At 32.9% G+C, this 12,662-nt stretch overlaps 1 protein-coding gene across 1 annotated transcript in view; it reads left to right on the top strand.

Annotated features, from left to right (window-relative positions):
* PKP4 (plakophilin 4) overlaps window positions 1-12,662 on the top strand; it is a 227,778-nt gene that overhangs the window by 59,711 nt on the left and 155,405 nt on the right. The window contains 1 exon segment of the mRNA XM_074303392.1: window positions 10,512-10,563. The gene's annotated coding sequence lies outside the window, so the exon portion shown is untranslated.

Below are 12,662 nucleotides of genomic sequence, written 5' to 3'. Positions count from 1 at the left end.
GACATCAATCTGGTTTAGATATCACAGTATGGCCTGTTGAGAAGGCACTATGAAACCAGGGATGGTTAATACACAGCAATATGAACTCAACTGCAGCTTGTTCTCTTGCTCTCTATTGCTCTTGGTGCCCTTAAATGACATTTTCCTTACTGGAACTCTTTTTTTAACTTCTACAAGTTAAGTATTTTAGAGGAACTAAAACAAATTAAAAGTCCTGAAGGGTCTTTCTTTTTTTCATTGTCATCTGCTGGATCTTTTTATCAAGATTATATTTTTCTTGTTTGTAAAGTTTCTTATGATTCCAAGAAATTCAGAGATGGAAGAGAATTCTTTATTTTAGACACTGTAAGGAGGGAAAGTGGTATTTCACTTGTTTTATGTCCAAAGAATATAAAAGTTCTTATTAAGAAAGTGGAAACTTCTTTTTAGGCTTGGTCTTACAAATTGAGTTTTTGCTAAGTCAGAGTTAGTTTCATTGTGTACTACATCATCTAACCTCCTATTATTCGAGAAAGTCCTGCATTATTTATGTTTTCCTTTGTTGTAGTTGATTGGCTATGTACCTACCAACAACCTTTCCCCAAGTAAATGTTATCTAGTTCTTCAAAACCAAAAACTTTTTTAGTCTACAATCATTCAACACAGAGTTCAAATTAGGAATGATTAAAAAGTCTGGATCTTATTTTTATAGTTATAGATATGATTATATATATCTATGCTTGTCTATCTATATAAAACTTTACTTTGCAAAGTGCCATCTTTTTTAAGGTAACTGTGCTAGAACTAAGAAAATCAAGACCAAAATAAAACAGTACCCACCCTTAAGGAATTCATATTTCAGGGAAGAAATGGATACAAATATCATAAAAAAAGTTACATAAAAAAATCTTATTGAGATAAAACATTTTTAAATCTAATAAGTTTATTGAACATCAAAATTTTAGTCACGTAATTATCTTAATTGTATTAAGTTTCTAAAGTGGCTGTGGAAAATCTTCTAATGTGTTATCTTGTTCATACTGCCAAACAGATCTAAATATTTATTAGCTAGACTATTCCATTATTTATAAAATGTAACAACATACTTCATTGGTGTTTTTTCTGTCTCTCAGAACATATTATTCAGGTGACACTCGTCTTCAAAGAATCAGATTAGACTACCTTCTAACAACCAATGGCTTTTAAATAGAAGAATTTGGAAAACCACAGTGAAGGTGAATTAATTTGGTTCAGTCAATGTGTATTTTCTCTAGCTGTAAATAAAACTTAAGTATTAGAATCAGATTTTTCTTATTTCAAATATTTCCACTATCCCAGGCTACCTTAGTTCTGTAGAAATATAGACAATTCTTGAAATTTTGATGTTTAAGAACTCTGGGGGAAAAAAATTGCATTCCAAAAATACACCCATGTTATAACTTTACTGTAAAGTACTGTTCTATCTTTTTGCTCCTGCCCCTCAGTTAACTACTCTGTTGTTTCTCATCAACTCATTAAAAACAAATAAAGCAAAAAAATCCTCCAAGTAAAAGCAGGGAACCACCACTTCCAACCCTGGGATTGGGCTTGACTTTAGACCTCCAGCTGAGAGAAGAGACCTTTGCCCTGCTCTGTCTAGCCATCTAGATATCTGAAACTAGGCAGTATGTGGCTTTTTCTCTCTTATCTGTGCTCTTCTCTTGCTCCCCTTGTCTACCCTAATCCTTGTTTTTCCTTTTGGCCCAGGTGAGGCTCTTGTATGTCTGGGCCCATTTCCATCTTTTGCTTCTTCTTTCTATTCCTTGCCCTTTACCTCATGTGTTCTTGAACCATGGGCCATATCCTTTTCTGTTTTCCGTCCTGTCTTCCCCAAGTCCAAGGACAGATTCATATTACATTAAAATCAGTATATATAGAAAGTTCTGTAGAGAGCTGAAGAATAGTCCACTTACATAAAGCAACTCTATAATTCAATATTTGCAAGTTATTCTTAACTCTATTCTTTATCTTCTTTTGTTACAGTTCCTTTGGATTTAATTATGTTAATGCTGGTGCCTCCTCAATATAGATTTCTAACCATGGTCTTCTTTCTTGGCTATAATGTAGTTTTTTTGTTCTTGTTGATTTTTTGTTTGTTTGTTTCCAAATAATGCAAAGATAGTTTTCAACATTCACTTTTGCAAAACCTTATGTTCCAGATTTTTCTCCCTTCCTCCCTTCTTCTCCCTCCCCAAGAGAGCAAGCAGTTTGATATAGGTTAAACATGTGCAATTCTTCTAAACATTTCCATATTTGTCATGCTGCACACAAAAAAGTCAGATCAAAAGGGGGAAAAAACATGAGAAAGAAAAAAAAAAAACCTAGCAAACCGCAATGAAAAAACAAAAAATTTTTAAAAAGAGAGATATAAATCCACATTCAGTCTACATAGTGTTTCTCTGGATGTGATAGTACTTTCCATCACAAGGCTATTGAAATTGCTTTGAATCAACCTCATTTGTTGAAAAGAGCCAAGTCCATCACAATCCAGCATCACATAATCTTGTTGTTATTTTCTACAATGTTCTCTTGATTCTGCTCATTTCATTCAACATAAATTCATGTAAGTCTTTCCAGGTTTTCTGAAATCAGCCTGTTCATCATTTCTTATAGGACAATAATATTGGAGGAGGATTCTGGGAAGATAGTGGAGTAGGATGATAAATTTTAAACTCTCAATTTCCTCTACAAATAGAACAAATTTGTGCCTCAGTGTAAACATATTGGTGAAAAATCTAGATGATTTGGAGAACAGGGGTCCTCTTGGTGTAACCCAACACGATCAGAAGAAAGACTTGGGGGCCAAGGATTAACCAGTTAGCTCCACAGAAATATCTAGTGGAGAACCCTCAAGCTATCTGGCTATGGCTGGAGCCTCAGAACTACAGAGACTTTAACTTCTCTGACTGTTGAATGGGGAGTCTGAGTCTTTGAAGTTTGAGAGAACCTCAACTGATTGGGATCAACAGACCCAGCTGTGCTGCTGAGAAACAGCCCTGGGTGAAAAGGATCCAGCATCTGGTGAGGTCAGAAGCAGTAGGGCAGGGACATTGTTGGCTGTATTTGCGAAAGGGTAGAGCTCTTAGTTTGGGGTTCCTGGTCAGAGAGGAAAGCTGAAGGGAAACTTGAGGCATTTACACTAACACTTCTTATTTTTAAAAATGGACCAAAAGAAGAAGAAAGAACCATATCATGGAAATCTACTATGGGAACAGAGAAGACAGGGGTTCATCTTCAAAGGAGTTTATTGAAGTAAAAAAAAAAAAAAAAAAGCTACTACTTCACAGAGTACCATGAAATGGCTCCCTGCCCAGAGAGAATTTATAGAACTCAAAAAAGAGTTTAAAAATAAAATGAGAGACATTAAGGAAAAACTAAAACAAAATAAAATAAAAACCATCCAAGAAAAACAAGAATATGAAAAAATAGTTAGCCAACTAGAAAAGGAGATACAGAGTGTCAAAGATGAAAATAATACTTTGAAAATTAGAATTGGGTAAGGAGAAGCCAGAAAATGAGAAAATAGAATAGAATGTGAAACATAAGAAAATTAAGAAATCTGGAGAACAGATCAAGAAGAGAAAATATAGGAATAATTGGACTTCTTGAAAGTTGTGACCAAGAACCTTGACACAATAATGCAGGAAATAATCCAAAAAAAATTGCCCTGGAGTCATAGAACATAAGGGGAAAGTAGAAATGGAAAAAAATCTACCAATCACCATCTCAACAAGATCCTTTGTGGAAAACACAAAGGAATATTATTGCCAAATTTCAAAATTCCCAGATCAAAGAGAAAAATTTGAAAAAAATAAAAATAAAATCTAAATATGCTGAAGCTACATTTAGAATTTTACATGACTTAGCAACAGCTGCAATAAAAGATCACAGGTCCTGGAGTCATAACTTCTGACAATCCAAAGAACTAGGTCTGTGGACAAAAATATCATGTCAAGTAACATTATCCCTAATATTTAATGAGAAAAGAATGGACATTCAATAAATATGATGCAGATTTTCAACACTTTCTATCAACCAACCCAAACTTAATAGAAAATTTAACACATAAGAGCCAATATGAAAGATCATTTTCAAGGAACTCAACATGGACAAATGGTTTATGGCTTGTTTGTTTGGTTTTTATATGGGAAATGTACACTGTGTTTCAGATTCATATCAATAATAAGGTAGCTCAAAACAAAGATTGGCAGAGTTAAGTTTAAAATAATTATACAAAGGAATTACAGAGGAAGAATAGACAGAGGGATTAAATAATGGGCGGGAGGACTTATAGTTCTGAAACTACTTATATTGGGAATGGGTTTAATATTCAACACTACATATATATCATGAAGGGTATAGCACTCTCCAGAATCTATAAAAAGAAATAAGAGGGGGGAGGAATGGGCAGATGGGGAAGTAAAAGGCTCTGAAAAGAAGACAAGGAAGGGATCTTTGGGTATGGGGAGGTTAAGTAACAGCAAGGCAAGTTAAGGAGCAGAATTTAAAGCAAAGTCAGGGTTGGAAAGATATGTGTGAGTATATATGGGGTGGAGCATGTGGGTGTGTAGGTGTAAATGTATATGTATGTACATGTCTATACATAAATATGTTTTTTCTTAACTATAACTTTCTTGGGGGCAGTGAAGAGGATGAAAAGGGGGAAAATTAAGGTGCTCAGCAGAGAACAAAATAGTTTACAAAGAAGTAAAGAAAAAATGGATATTCAAGAATATAATTTCTTCTGCACCTATGTATTTATATGTATGTATGTAAATATATATATACTTTCTTGATCTGATAATTCATTGTTATTTATTTTGAATCCTCCCTGATGTTCTGCTGGACACATGATAATGTCCTCTTTTGTTTTATATTCCTTTTCTGTTTTTCTTAGTTGTTTTCTTAAATAAAATTTTAAAAAGAGCAATAATATTCCATTACATTCATATATCATAATTTAGCCTTTCCCTAGCTGATAGGCATCCACTCAATTCCAGTTCCTTGCCACTACAAAAAGGGCTGCTACAAATATGTTTGCACCTATGGGTCCTTTCCCTTCTTTTATGTTCTCTTTAAGATAAAGAGGCAGTAATGAATCAAAAAATATGCAGTTTTTTAGCTCTTTGGGTGTAGTTCCAAATTGCTCTCCAGAATTACTGGATCAGTTCACAACTCCATAGTTTTTCCACATTCCCTTCAACATTTATCATTTTTTCTTGTCATCTTAACCAATCTGAGAGGTATGGAATGGTACTTCATTTGTCCTAATTTGCGTTTTTTTAATCATTAGTGATTTAGAGCATCTTTTCATATAATTAGAAAATGGCTTTAATTTCTTCATCTGAAAATTGTTCATGTCCTTTCACTACTTATCAATTGGGGAATGTCTTGTGATTCTTATAAATTTGGATCAGTTTTCTGTATATTTTAGAAATTAGGTCTTTGTCAGAAACACTGGCTATATATATATTTTTTTTACCATCTTTCTGCTTCCCTTCTAATCTTGACTGCATTGTTTTTGTTTATGCAAAATCTTATTAATATAATTAAAATATCCATTTTGCATTTCATTGTTCTCTAGTTCTTCTTTAGTCATAAATTCCTCCCTCACAAATCTGAGAGGTAGACTATCCTCAACAACAAGTTCTCTTAATTTGCCTGTAGTGTCACCCTTTTTCTAAATCAAAACCTATTTTGACCATATTGAGTTCTTATCACAGAAGCTGGAGTCTTTAGTGGATTACTACAATTGATGAGAGTTAGGGAAGGGGGAACCCCTTTTGGGTCGGCACAAAGATAGTCGTGTGACGGCTCAGAGTCCCCTGTAAAAGTAATTTACAGGCCCAAAAACCTAGATTGATAAAAAGGTTTATTGTAGGGATTTGGAAGTAAAGTTAAAGGTAGAAAGACGCCAGGGTCAGAGGTAGTCGCTGGGCAGACAGGAACCCTTACATGGCCGGAACCATGTTTGGGGGGAAGGGCTCCTGCAAAGAGAGAGCTCCAGTTTGGCTCTTTTATACCTAAAGAGGCTTGTGGGTGGGTCCCAAGTTGGCTCAGATCCTGTGGGGGCTGGGACAGGCCTGAAGACCAGGATTTGTAAATCAAAGGTCAGCCATGGGGGTTGGGGAAACCCAAGTTAGCTCAGATCCTGTGAGGGCTGAGGGACCAAGATTTGTGAATCAAAAGATCCTAGCTTAAAGGGACCTCAACCCCCATCGCAATCACTTACCATTATGCCTTGTGCACCTAACCTATTTCTTAGCCAGTAAGTACCCAAATGGTTTTGATGACCACCAGTTTATAATATAGTTTTGGGTCTGGTACAGTTAGGTCACGTTTATTTTATTTTATTTTATTTTTACATTAATTACCTTAGAATTCTTGTTCATAATTATGTTCTTTCAGATGAATTTTGTTGTTGTTGTTTTTTTTTTTAACTCTTATCAAGTGATTTACTGGCAGTTTGATTGGTAAGGCACTGAATTAGTAGTTTAATTTAGGTAGGATTGTCATTTTTATTATATTAACTCAGCCTACTCAGTACTTGATTTTTTTTCCAGTTGTTTAGTTCTAATTTCATTTGTGTGAAAAAGTTTAATTTTGTTCACATAGTTCCTAGATTTGTCTTGACAAGTAGAATCACAAATATTTTGTTATCTATAGCTATTTGAAATGGAGTTTCTCTTCTATAGGTAACATATAAAAATGCCTATGATTTGTGTGCATTTATTTTATTCCCTACAACTTTGCTAAGTTTAATTGTTTCTAGTAGATTTTAGGTTGATTCTCTAAATATACCATTATATCATCTGCAAAAAGTGATAGCTTTGTTTCCCCAGTATCTACTCTTAATACTTCAATTTTTTTTTTTTCTTCTCTATTGCTGAAGCTACTATCATATTGAATAGCAGTGGTGATAGTGGGCAACCTTGTTTAATTCCTGATCTTTTTGAGAATGCTTCTAACTTATCCTCATTACATATAATGCCTGCTGATGGTCTTAGAGAGATATTTATCATTTTAAGTAAAACTCTACATATTCCTAGTGTTTTTAATAGGAATGGGTGCTGTATAGTGCTTATTAACAAGTTATTTTAATGGCTATTTTGATCTGAATGTCCTATAAACATCTCAAACTCAACATGTACAAAATGGAACTCAATAATTTTCCCCTCAAACTTATTTCACTTTCAAACTTTTCTAATTATCTTGAGAGTACCCACCATCCTTGCTACATCACCTTGCTTAGAAACATTCTTATTACTCAGTACATATACTCACTTGGTTATCAAATTTTGTCTTTTCAATTCCAGTTCATCTTTTGAAAATTATCCCTTACCTCTGCTCACATAGCCACCAACTTAGATCAAGCCTTTATCATCAATCATCGGTATTTTTCTTAAGGACTGGTCTCCCTAGACCAAGTTTTTTTCTGCTCTACTCTGTTCTTCACTGCCAAAATGATTTTTCTAATTTGCAGGTCTGTCTATATCACTATTCTTCCAAAAACAAACAAACTAGCAAACAAAAACTGCAATGATTCCACATTACCCTTCAAATAAAACATAGTTTTGCATTTAAATTTCTTCACCATCTTGCCCCAAACTGCCTTTCTATCTAGCCTATTGAAACATACTCCTTTCAATGTACAGGATAATCCAATTAAATTGTCCTAATTACAATTCCTTACACAGGACACTTGGCACCTATATTTTGCATCTCTATGCATGTGTATTTTCTGTTTTTCCACGCCTGAAAAGCATTATTTTTTTATTTTCACAATTCAGAATCTACAGACCTTTCCTGCTCACATCTTATTCCTTTCCTACCCCTAAATTCAATATTTATCACTTTATATATATATATATATATATATATATATATATATATATATATATATATATATATATATATATATATATATATATATATATATATATATATGGAGTTAAATTGTAAGCTCCCAAAGGACAAAAACTTTTTTTTTTTTTTTTTTTTTTGATAGATTTTGCTGTATTGAGTTTAGAGTCTAGAATCCTTTGCTTGTGACAAATCCATCTTGGACACTTAATCGCTCTGTGACTCTGGGCAAATCACAACTTTTGTCTACTTTATTTTTTTGTCAGATGGGAATAAAAGCATCTGCCTCCTAGGGTTGTGAATATCAAATAAGGAAATATTTGTTGAGCCCTGTGCTATATGAAAGATGGCCATTGTTACTATTATTTTAATTGGAAGATTAATAATTTTAATAGCTTTCACATAAAATGGAACAACTATCTAAAATAGGAGGAATGAAAATGAAATGTGAGCTTTATACCATTTTCAGTGCCAGCAAGTGAACAAAGACATCTTTTAAAGAAGCAGATAGCTAATAATAGTTTACTTTGAAGTTTGAGCGGACCAGTGGCATTTTTTCAGTAGAGATACATAAGTTGTTTTGGCTCCATTTCCCAATTTCCTTGACTTAATATAGTACAGTTTGCATCAATCAATAAATATGTGAATCCCTATTTTGTTTAGAACATAGTACTAAGCCCTTAAGAGATACAGAACTTCAAAATATAGTCCTTTACCTTCTGCTCTGGGAATGAGGAAGGGAATACATTTCTAGTAATGGAAGTAAAATGAGTGAAGGTACTCTGATGAGAGAGAGCATATATTTTAGAAAATAGTAATTAAATGATGAGGAAGGTAAATGTTTAGTAGCAATTAAGATAGGATAGATAAAATGAGATGAGAAGTAGTGAATTATTGGCAATAAGATTTGGGGAGCAGTGTTTTAAGAAGAGGTAGAAATAAATATGGGAGATTATTCATTTCATTGTTGAATTGTTCAATTCATTATTGTTACTCTCTCCTATTTGTGAGACACTATACTAAGCATTTTACAATTATTATATTTTTTTGATTTTCACTACTACCCTGGGAGGTAAGTGGAGTCTCCATTTCACACAGAGATTATTAAATGACTTGTTTATTTGTTTAGTTCTACACAAACTTTTGTGTTTTCCCAATTCTAATCTTTATATTTAAGAAAATGTTTATTCTGCTAAATCTAAGTGAAGTTAGATTTGAGTTGAAAAAAAAAATTTCTTGTACATACACATATGCACGAGAGACTGGAGAGAAAAGGATGGAAAGGTCCTCAATATTCATTAATAAGTGAGGATACCTTGGAGCCATAACTGAAAGCCACACATAAAGAAAAGTGACTGATATTTAAAATTTGCATTTGCAATATTGATTTTTTTCATTTAAATGTTATAGTATTTGCTGTGTTGGTATTAAGATAAAATTTTATATTCATCTGGAACCATATTTAATCCAGTACATGTAGTATTTAATTCTTTTAAAAATATTTTCATGCTATAATTTCATTCTTCAAACCAAACTGGAAATTAAGGGATTATAGAATAAAAGTTGACTCAGAATAATATGTTTCCCAGTCATTAAGTTCATGGTTGCATAGTTTTATAGTCCTCATTGTACAACTGAAAGTGGTAGAATGACAAAAGAAATATTAAAAGAATGATTAGGTTGTGAAAAACATAGGAAACTATATCAGTTGTAGATGATATATTAGATGTAAATAATAACAAGATTTTGAATTACAGACTTGTAATTGTGAATATGTAGTTATGGAATTAAGCTCCAATTCAGTATCAGGTCTTAAGATAATATCTAAATATGCTTGCCACTAAATTATTATTGCTCTAAATTTTTTTCTGAAATTAAAATGCTGATAAGTACAATTTTAATATTCAGAAACTTAATTTATCCTTAGCTACTCAAACTGTTTAGTATGGGCAAGATTTGTCTCAGAAACATAGAGAATCTCAGAATTACTATTTAACCTTATTTATTTTGGTCCAAATGGTTACTTGAACAGAAATTCCCCTCTTGAATTCCTGTGATATGTTCTTCCAGTCTTTATATGAGACCTTCCAGGGAGGAGGTTATTTAAAAGCTCATCTCAATTCTTCCTGTCTTATGCTCAATTGTTCCCTTCATCCCCATCCACCTTTCTACAAGGCAGAACTTAACTTTTTCTTTGTAGCTGATCTTTAGTATATGTACCTTATATCCCCCCCAAAAAAGATTGATAACTTTATCTGACATTAAATTGTGTTCCTCTTAACTCAAAAATTCCAAATTGCTTTTTCATACTACTATTATATTTTTCAAAAGCTTTGACCTTGAGAAATTTACAAGGAGGAGTAAGGAAGAGTACTAATTGTGAGACTGCCATACCTTGGCTCATCCAGCTATTTGTAAATTGCAGATAATGGGTTTTTAAGTATTACCTACTTCATGAAGCTTTGAGTATTTTTGAGTGTTAGATGAATTAAGACATGAGATTATAACAGTAACATTAAATTATATTTGTATAGGCCTTTAAATATTTGAAAGTATTTTATACAAATAAATTTAGTTGAAAAGGATATTGGTAGTAGAGATCATCAATTATAACATTTTTTGTTTCACAGATAAGGAAAATAGGGCTCCAAAAGGTGAAAGGACTTGCCCAAAGTCAGACAGGTAAGAATATAATTGACAGTCAGATTTTATATGATGGTATCTTCATTATTATTTGTTCTCAAAACAATTCTTCAAGATTCATTCTACAGATATTACTATCACTCTTTTTTTGAATACCTAAAGCTCAGAGAGGTCAAAAAATTCAAATCCCATAAGCCATAAAGCTAGTAAATATTGGAGGTAGTATGTGTACACAGATCCCCTTGAAATCTAAGTTCAATACCATTTTTACTATACTATCCTACATCGGAGTGAGAAAAAGTAGTTTTGTCAACTCCAAAACTATATAAATAAATGTAGTCTGTTGCTATAAATACCATAATATAACAAAACAAATTTTTAAAAACATCTATTTAGGATCTGAAAATTCATTCATGTAGAGAGCTCCCAAGGGCAGCTAGGTGGTGCATGCATAGAGTGTCAGGCCTGGAGTCAGGAAGACTCATGATTTGGCCTCAGACACAAGTTAGCTGTGTGAGACTGGCCAACTTACTCCTGTTTGCCTCAATTTCCTCATCTGTAAAATGAGCTGGAGAAGGAAATGACAAACCACTGTAGCATCTTTGCCACGAACACTCCAAATGGGATCGTTAAGGGTCAGATACAAGTGAAAAACAACTGAATAGAGAACTTTATCTAGCATGCCACTTAGCAAATTACCTAACTCAAATATTAATGTTGACATTTGACACATAAAATATATAGACTTTGGATTTAGAGTGGTATTGGTAGTAGATATAGGGCTTCCATATAGTGTCTTCTAGTATGCCTTCATTTTTTGTTTATAACTTTTCTACTATCCGAGTCCACTGAACTTACGCAAAGTAAAATAATCCTATTCTTTTGGTTTTATTTTAAGGAAAAAAGTATGTTCCAGGTAATGTAGCCAGAATAATATATAGTTCAAGGGATTCACTATCACCTATGGTGATGGTGTCAAATTAGAAATGGATCCCCGCTGGACACATATTGACTTAGAAGAATAAATCAACATTGACTATGTTATATTTTTATTTATCTTGTTAGCCATTTCTGTCTGGGCATATTTGGAAATTTTAAGGACAGCAAGTGTGACATCTCTGATCTATAATATATTAATAAAAGCCAATCTAATTTAAGAGGTATTTATATTGTAGAATCAGAGGAAGGCCTCAAACATGATGGGGTGTTCTTTTATGAAGATTATAGGCTTATATAGATAAGAACAGATCATAGGTCAATCAAAATATAATTTTTTTAAACGTTCCATAAATCACCACTCAGTTATGCTACTCATAATTGTTCTTAAGCAAATTTGGGTGCTTTTGCTTTTGTTCTCTTATCCTTTGTATATCCATTGTTGTTTAAAATAAATATCTTACTGATAACATCTAAACACACAAGCTACAGAAGCTGCTGTTTTCTTACACAAGCCACCACTTTCATAATAATTATATTTGCCATCATCTATAATGCCTAAACAATAAACCAATGATCTGATATTTGTGACATTGCCCGGGGATAGAAATTCACAAAAATAAGTTAGATGTTATCCTCAATCACAATATAATTATATAATCTTAATTTTTTATAACTTCAAATTCCTCATACTTTCATATCTGTTTTCTCATTTTATGTTTATATAAACCATTTGTGGTTGGTAAAATAAGTATTTCTATTTTCAGGTAAGGGAACTTGAGTTGAAATTAGTGGCTTGTTTAAAGTCAAGGCTAGTTGAAAGCAGAGTTGAGACTGTTATTTCTTTTATACTAGAATACTTTCCATCATCAGAAAGGCATTTGTTAAACATAATTTTCTTCTGTGTATTAGAGTTCAAAAACCACAATTCTCCACACTATAAGAGTCTATGATTACTTTTTTGTAAGATTCATGATGCTGTCTCTGATTAGATTGAAAATAGTGTAGAAAAGGTTTATCTGCATCAGAATAAAACGATGTATTAGTTCCTGCCATTTCTCCTTTCCTCATCTCTCTTCCACCCATCCCACTCCAACCCCACCCCCCCCCAAAAAAAAGAGAAAATATATCTCGGAGAAGAGTATCTAGTGTCTAATACAACAGGGAACAGTTTTTTAACAAATAGCCTTAAAAACTGCTCA

This window comes from Sminthopsis crassicaudata, chromosome 3 (genome assembly GCF_048593235.1).
Source record: "Sminthopsis crassicaudata isolate SCR6 chromosome 3, ASM4859323v1, whole genome shotgun sequence".
In the NCBI taxonomy this organism is placed as follows: Eukaryota; Metazoa; Chordata; class Mammalia; order Dasyuromorphia; family Dasyuridae; genus Sminthopsis; species Sminthopsis crassicaudata.
Note: the sequence above shows the minus strand (reverse complement) of the source record. Positions and strands in the feature narration are given on the sequence as shown.